General features: G+C 40.4%; 1 long non-coding RNA gene across 1 annotated transcript in view; it reads right to left on the bottom strand.

The window, feature by feature from the left end:
• Positions 1-344: 344 nt before the first annotated feature.
• Positions 345-7,602, bottom strand: part of LOC129533270 (uncharacterized) — a 99,107-nt gene continuing 91,849 nt past the window's right edge. Inside the window, exon 3 of the long non-coding RNA XR_008679387.2 lies at positions 345-759. This is a non-coding gene — a long non-coding RNA (uncharacterized lncRNA). The remainder of the gene's footprint in view (positions 760-7,602) is intronic.

Genomic DNA, 7,602 nt, shown 5'->3' with positions numbered 1-7,602 from the left:
GCCCATAATACAACAAAAATATATCCTTTCACGATTCTGGAGGTCAGTCCAAAATAAAGTGCCAGCAGCGGCATGCTCTCTCTGAAGTCTCTACGACAGAGTCCTTCCTTGCCTCTTTGAGCTTTTGTTGGCTCCTGGCATTCTTTGGCTTGTGACCCCACCATTCCAGTTTCTGTCTCTGTCTTCATGTGGCCTGAAACATATTCTGTTTATGAGTCACTGTATGTGTCTTTCCGTCCCTTATAAAGATGCTTTCATTAGATTCAGGATCCAGCCTACCCAGTATGGTCTCATTTTAAACCTTAATCCATTGTATCTGTAGATAAGGTATTTACAAAAAAAAAAAAAAAAAAAAAAAAGGCACATACTAAAGTTCTGGGTGGTCATCAATTTTCACCAGAGAATCCATTCAAGTATACACAATTGAGGGGACCCATCATCCAGGGGATCCCCATCCAGGAGATGCACAATGAAAATAATAGTCCTTCTTACCTCTTGCCTACAGAGCATTTCCTCAGTAACACACCCACACCCATAGAATGTTCTTTTCTTTTCAGTTTCATTGGCATTACTGTCGGCAAAAAGTCCTCCCAGATCTAGTCTTCAGGGGATTGTCAGTCCAAGTTTATGGTTGTGTTCTGAGTTTACATCTTCTTCTAAGCTTTTATAGGTATTTTACCTCACATTACAGAGAAGCTGTACCAGCAACTGTTAGCAGACACCATTTCAAACCAGCAGTCAGTGAATCAACTTTATAAGCTGCAATTAGAAAACAAGGATAGAGCTTTTATTCCCTCCAAGTAAAGTCCTCATTTCCTCCACATTCTCCCCACTCTAAACTCCTCTACCCAAAACTATCAATCACATTGGCGACTTTAGAGTGATATGGGAAGAAAGATGAGGTTGCCATGTGAGTTTAGAGCAAGAGACTAGATAAGATTGAGTGAAGCATTGTAATATAGCTGCTAAGATCTTTTAATTCTGAGCTCTGAAGCCTTCATTTGTTAATGTTGATTAAATAATGAAAATAACTCCAGGTTAAGAAAATGTTAGTAATCAGCACCACACAATAGCTATTCTCAATGATTTGCATATTTAATGAAAAAACAAATGGCTACATATTCATTATTGTATTATGGTTAATATACCATACCAAATGTGGAAGAATGAAAGTCTTTGAAAACAAGAAAAATGTTTTACTTCCAGGAAGACTGGAGAAAAAAATGAAAGACATAAAAAATACCTTAAAATTTCCAGAGCTCAGCTGTGGAAACTGAGGTCTAGATAGGCAAAATTACTTTCCCTAAGTCATCCAACTAATTGGCAATAAAATTGGAACTATAAACAGGAACTATAACCCTGCCTTCAAGATCACTGTTCTTGCTAGAAATAACACAGTTAAATTATTTTAAGCAAGTTGAGAACATAACATTTTCTATATTAATTCCATCTACTCATATATTACTTTGCAGTTTCCAAGTGCTTTGTTAACATTTTTACAAAAGACATTGTGTCATTTGATCCCCACAATGATTCTCCTGTATGTGAACAGAAGGTATTACGGTTCCATCCTATAGGTAAGGAAATGAAAGATCAAATTTTCCAATCTGAAACATTTATTCAGTGAACACCATTCACCTACTCTGCAATAAATTCCCAAAGGCAAAGATGGCTCAGAGCCCTAAGGGTTGTACAGTCTGAAGAAGGAGAAAGAATTGGCTTGGCAATACCGTTGCAATAGAGGAGGGCCAAGGTCCTCAGAAAGTGAAGAAGAAGCAGGTAATGAAAGCGCAAAAGTTGGAGAAGGACTTTTTTAAAGTATGAGCTGATACTAAGGAGAAGACATTTACCAGATGAAAAATTGAAGAAAAGATATTCAGCTAAAAATAGGACATTAGAGCAGGCAGAGGACAGAGGGGTACAACAGAGCACCGCCTTTCAGCATGGCTTCTGGGCAGAGTGTGAGCTAGGAAGAGCCAAAGAGATAAAAGATTAGGTTATGGAGCCCCTTCTATGCTAGGGTCAAGTGTTTGAACTTTATCCACCAGGCAAGCAGGCTGGCGAAGGTTTTTAAACAAGAGAGTGACATGATCAAATTCGTGTTTCAGAGAAATGAGTCTGTATAAAGCATTGAAGTAATGTCTTTAAGTTCAAATACCTCCCAGGCTCAGGCAGGTAACAAAAAAGAAGGGTTTAAAACAATAGTAAGGAGGAGAGATTGTGATGAACTGGACAAAAATCCGATGCCTGAGCTAAAAAAAACAAAAAAAAAAACAAAAACAAAAACGGCAAGATTTACCCAGTTGTTGCTCGGTGTGGACCAGTGAGGTCAGATCATTCAATTTTTTAGCATAAACAGTAAATATGGATTTTTACGTAAAATCATCTGATTTTTCAATTTTTAAATCTTATTCCAAAGAGTGTTATGGACATTAAAAAAATAAGTAAAATGTATCTGTGGACTGTAAAACAAACCATCATTTTGTCACTGGACCTGTATACAGTATAAGAGTCTGGAGGCAGGGCAACCAGTTAGGAATCTATTTCAAAACTATACACCTAGAATAGTGTCAGTGAAGACAGAGAAGAAGGGAGATGACTGACAGTCAGAACACAGAGCTGAGAGGAGACCCACCAGATGGTAGATGAGCAATGTGACCAGATGTTTGGACTCTGGTCTGTGATTTGTTCCTGGTGTCATTGTTGTGACTATGAATTAGGCTTTACATTTTTATTTTCAACATAGAAAGGGGTAGCAAAGAGTAGGTTCTGAAAAACCAGCTTCCAATGCCTTCCAAAAGTGGCTTCCTCTGAGCCCTCCAAGCCCAAACTGGTTCACAGCGTTGCCAGTTGGCATCCAGAGCCAGGTTGAGAAGGAAGATGAGTGTTCTCTGTTTCTCTGCTTCAGTCTCTGACATGATCAGAGTCTCTGATGTATTCAGTTAATGTTCTCTGCCATAAAAAAAAAAGAAATGGTTGGTCTCCTTTCCCTAACTATGCTGTCGCTTTGATTTAAGTACTTTTCACCTGTAAATGTCCTTGGTTACTCCTGAACCATATTCTCTCCTATAAAAGGCACTAAATTAAAGACTGCTTTGGCTCTGCGTTTTAGTGATTCTGAGAAGTGCTACAAGATTGCTCCTTCCTTCACAGAGCCAGTGAAGTTCACCTCAAATGTCACCTCCTTTCTGCAATTTGCTCTAAGACTTTATCCATTTCAGACCCAGCTCACGTGCCCTCTCTCTCATGAAGCCTTTTCTCACCACATCAGCAACCCCCTGTAACCCCAGACTGGGCCAGGGTGTCTTGACCGTGTACATCATCACCGTCTGTTACCATTTAACTCCTCTCCACTCCTGAAAACCTTATAGGCACACAGTAGTCACAGTGGTGTTCTTAAATAGAAGTCAGATCTATCACTGCCCACTTAAATTCCCCACTCTGTGGAGTCAGAATAAAATCTAAACTCCTCTAAATGATTTACAAAACCCTGGACTGTCTGGTCCTGCCTACATCTTCTGCAATTCTTTTCCTTTTTTGATTACATTCAAATTATGCTGGACTTCTGAGGGACCCTCAGATACCACCACAGGGTCTTTGCATTTGTTGTTCCCTCCACTTACGAAGCTTCTGCAAGGTTTTTCACATAGCTGGATCTTTCTCATCCTCTGGTCTTAGGTTAAACATCATCTCCTCAGAGAGATCATCCATCCCTGATCATGTAAATCTCACTCTCCCAGCTTATCCTCTCTTGGCGACTGGATTACTTATTCCATACTTATGGCGGCTACAGGAAATGCTTTGCAGCCTTCCAAATGCCAAAGCGTAATTGTCCAAAGGCTTTTGCTGTTGCGCTTTGTAATCCACCCATTCACATGCTCCAAAGCCATACTTCCCATGAGATGCTACCACCCAATGGCTAAGTAGGGCACGACAAAAAGGCAGCCTGTTCCTGGAAGATATGGGACTCCTTTGACGGGCAACTTTGGCTTGGGGACCCACAATCGTCTTCACTGAAACTTCCATTGACTACACAGCTGTCGGAGACTTCTCCCACTCAACCTTCCTACTTTCCCTCCCTGCACCATGGAGTCAGACCAGCATTGAAGTCTGGTGGCTCCTCCAGGCTCCTTCAGCATCTTCCACATGTTCCCTCACCAACCTGTATCTTACTTCTGATCTCCCAGAACCCAAACTAGCACATTGGAACTTATCCAAATCTCTGTCTATTTTAATTTGTTTATTAGGTCCCCCAGTAAAATGCTACCTCTTTGAAAGAAAGGCTCTTATTAGACTCGCTTGCTGCCAAGTCCACTGCACCTAGCACCATCCTGGCATAGAGTAGGTGCTCACCAATATTTGTCCAATTAAGTAATCTTCTTCTAGAACCTTGCGCATAGGTCTATTGCCACATGGACACATCATCCTGAAATTATCTATTCACCCTCTTCCATCTCTCACTAGACTTTGGAATTCCTTGAAAATATTCTACACATGGGGTTTGGTCCCAGCATATAGCCCAGAGCCTGAGGCACAGTAATAGCTCAATTAATGTTTGCTAAATTGACGTTCCAATTGCTCGTTCTTCACTCACTTCCTCACACCCTAAACTCCCTACACACCCAGGCAACATAAGCTGTGTCCTTACCTGTCTTCCATAATGTAGTCTGCTTTACTCCAGGCAGTTCCTCCTCCTGTGTCCTATATCTCTATAAACTGTCTTCACTATTCTCCCAGTTTTCCATTTTTATTCTCCATCACTAGCCTTCTATCTCCCCACAGAATTCCAGGCCATTCACTCACCAAGTCCTCTCTTCTCACCTCCTAAATAAGTGCTCATTTAATGCACTTTTAATTTTCTCCAATTCTACTGTCTCTACTCTGGTCTAAGCTCCCCTTGATTAATACAAAACATCCTCCTGATAGGTTCCTCTTCCTCTTTGTTTGCATCCTTCCTATATATTCCCCACCCAGCAGCCAGATGCCCTTTCTAAAAGGCAAATCTGATCAGGTCTCACAGTGCTGAAAGCCCTTCAAGTCTCAATGGTCTATTGAGGAGGCCTTTCAGGGCTTGAACAAATCCACCCACTCCTGCTTCGTGCCCATCCTCACTGCACACACAGTTGCCTTATCTTCCAGTCAAACAGAGCAGTCTACAATGCACCACATCTACTCTGTCTTTCTTGAAGAATTTTCTTCCCCTCGCTCACCCCCACCTTCATCATGCTAATTCCTGTTGATGTCATTTCTTCCAAGAAGTCTTCTGCAGACAGGCCCAGTCTGGATAAAGTGGTTTTACTTTGAATTCCTATGGGAATCCAAACTACTTCCCTTATGGTACTTATTACACTGGTTTGTTTAGTGGTCTGGCCCCTAATGTGTGACCTTCATTTCTAAAACAAAGATTTGATAAGTCACCACATTGCATCCAATGCTTTAAAAGTTTCCCTTTTTCATACATGAAGGCCCTCTTCAAGAAGAACTATAAACCACTGCTCAATGAAATAAAAGAAGATACAAACAAATGGAAGAACACTCCATGCTCATGGGTAGGAAGAATCAATATCATGAAAATGGCCATACTGCCCAAAGTAATGTATAGATTCAATGCCATCCCCATCAAGCTACCAATCACTTTCTTCACAGAATTGGAAAAAACTACTCTAAAGTTCATATGGAACCAAAAAAGAGCCTGTATCGCCAAGTCAATCCTAAGCCAAAAGAACAAAGCTGGAGGCATCACGCTACCTGACTTCAAACTACACTACAAGGCTACAGTAACCAAAACAGCATGGTACTGGTACCAAAACAGAGATGTAGATCAATGGAACAGAACAGAGCCCTCAGAAATAACGCTGCATACCTACAACTATCTGATCTTTGACAAACCTGAGAAAAACAAGCAATGGGGAAAGGATTCCCTATTTAATAAATGGTGCTGGGAAAACTGGCTAGCCATATGGAGAAAGCTGAAACTGGATCCCTTCCTTACACCTTATACAAAAATCAATTGAAGATGGATTAAAGACTTACATGTTAGACCTAAAACCATAAAAACCCTAGAAGAAAACCTAGGCATTACCATTCAGGACATAGGCATGGGCAAGGACTTCATGTCTAAAACACCAAAAGTAATGGCAACAAAAGACAAAATTGACAAATGGAATCTAATTTAACCAAAGAGTTTCTGCACAGCAAAAGAAACTACCATCAGAGTGAACAGGCAACCTACAAAATGGGAGAAAATTTTCACAACCTACTCATCTGACAAAGGGCTAATATCCAGAATCTACAATGAACTCAAACAAATTTACAAGAAAAAAACAAACAACCCCATCAAAAAGTGGGCAAAGGACATGAACAGACACTTCTCAAAAGAAGACATTTATGCAGCCAAAAAACACATGAAAAAATGCTCACCATCACTGGCCATCAGAGAAATGCAAATCAAAACCACAATGAGATATCATCTCACACCAGTTAGAATGGCAATCATTAAAAAGTCAGGAAACAACAGGTGCTGGAGAGGATGTGGAGAAATAGGAACACTTTCACACTGTTGGTGGAACTGTAAACTAGTTCAACCATTGTGGAAGTCAGTGTGGCCATTCCTCAGGGATCTAGAACTAGAAATACCATTTGACCCAGCCATCCCATTACTGGGTATATACCCAAAGGACTATAAATCATGCTGCTATAAAGACACATGCACAGGTATGTTTATTGCAGCACTATTCACAATAGCAAAGACTTGGAACCAACCCAAATGTCCAACAATCATAGACTGGATTAAGAAAATGTGGCACATATACACCATGGAATACTATGCAGCCATAAAAAATGATGAGTTCATGTCCTTTGTAGGGACATGGATGAAATTGGAAATCATCATTCTCAGTAAACTATCACAAGGACAAAAAACCAAACACCACATGTTCTCACTCATAGGTGGGAATTGAACAATGAGAACACATGGACACAGGAAGGGGAACATCACACTCTGGGGACTGTTATGGGGTTGGGGGAGGGGGGAGAGATAGCATTAGGAGATATACCTAATGCTAAATGACGAGTTAATGGGTGCAGCACACCAGCATGGCACATGTATACATATGTAACTAACCTGCACATTGTGCACATGTGCCCTAAAACTAAAGTATAATAATAATAATAATAAAATAAAATAAATAAAATTCACCAATGAAAAAAATAAATAAATAAAAAATAAAAATTTCCCTTTTTCCTGCAAATATGCGTGCTCCCAGCCACCTTGCAAGCTTAATCCTTCCACACCTGCAAGATCTTACCACTCCCAGCTGTAAGCAGAGCCTCACCCATGTGCTGCCTCAACTACCTCTCCTGCTCTTCCTTCTGATCAACTCATCTCCATCCTTAACTACCCATCTCTCTTCCATGAAGTCTTCAGCTCTCTTTCTCTCTTCTATTTAGAATTGATTACCTCTTCTTCCCCTATGGCCCCATGTTATCTGTTCACATTTCCATCATTTACTTCATCAGGTTTTTTGGTGTATAATTCTCTGTCTGCCACTGGTCTATAAACTTTTCAAGGTTAGAGACAAGGTCTCATTCAGCTTTTTTTTT

The sequence above is a fragment of the Gorilla gorilla genome, chromosome 3, assembly GCF_029281585.2.
Source record: "Gorilla gorilla gorilla isolate KB3781 chromosome 3, NHGRI_mGorGor1-v2.1_pri, whole genome shotgun sequence".
Taxonomy (NCBI): domain Eukaryota; kingdom Metazoa; phylum Chordata; class Mammalia; order Primates; family Hominidae; genus Gorilla; species Gorilla gorilla.
Note: the sequence above shows the minus strand (reverse complement) of the source record. Positions and strands in the feature narration are given on the sequence as shown.